Source organism: Chinchilla lanigera, unplaced genomic scaffold (genome assembly GCF_000276665.1).
Source record: "Chinchilla lanigera isolate Chin_1 unplaced genomic scaffold, ChiLan1.0 scaffold00200, whole genome shotgun sequence".
In the NCBI taxonomy this organism is placed as follows: domain Eukaryota; kingdom Metazoa; phylum Chordata; class Mammalia; order Rodentia; family Chinchillidae; genus Chinchilla; species Chinchilla lanigera.
This window is the reverse complement of record NW_004955601.1, coordinates 52,750-53,078: the sequence shown is the minus strand read 5'-3', so window position 1 is coordinate 53,078 and position 329 is coordinate 52,750.

The window sequence follows — 329 nt, the reverse complement described above, 5'->3', positions numbered from 1 at the left end:
CCCACGGTTCGAGTCTGTATTTTGCCTGGGCAAATAAAATATTTTCACGACAAAGAACAATTGAAGAACTTCATGACTGCCAAGCCAGCATTACAAAGAGTACTAAAAGATATTCTGGACAGAAAAAAATCTGACTGCAATTTCAAAAACAACAGTAGGAATGAAACGTCAAGAAGAGCAAACAAATAGGTAGAAAAAGTAGGACACTAACGCAAGTAAATAACATGACAATGATAAATCAAAAGAAACAGACTGGCAGAGTGGATTAAAAAACAAAATACAGTGATATGCTGTATACAGGAAACACATTTCACTGAAAAGGAAATCCA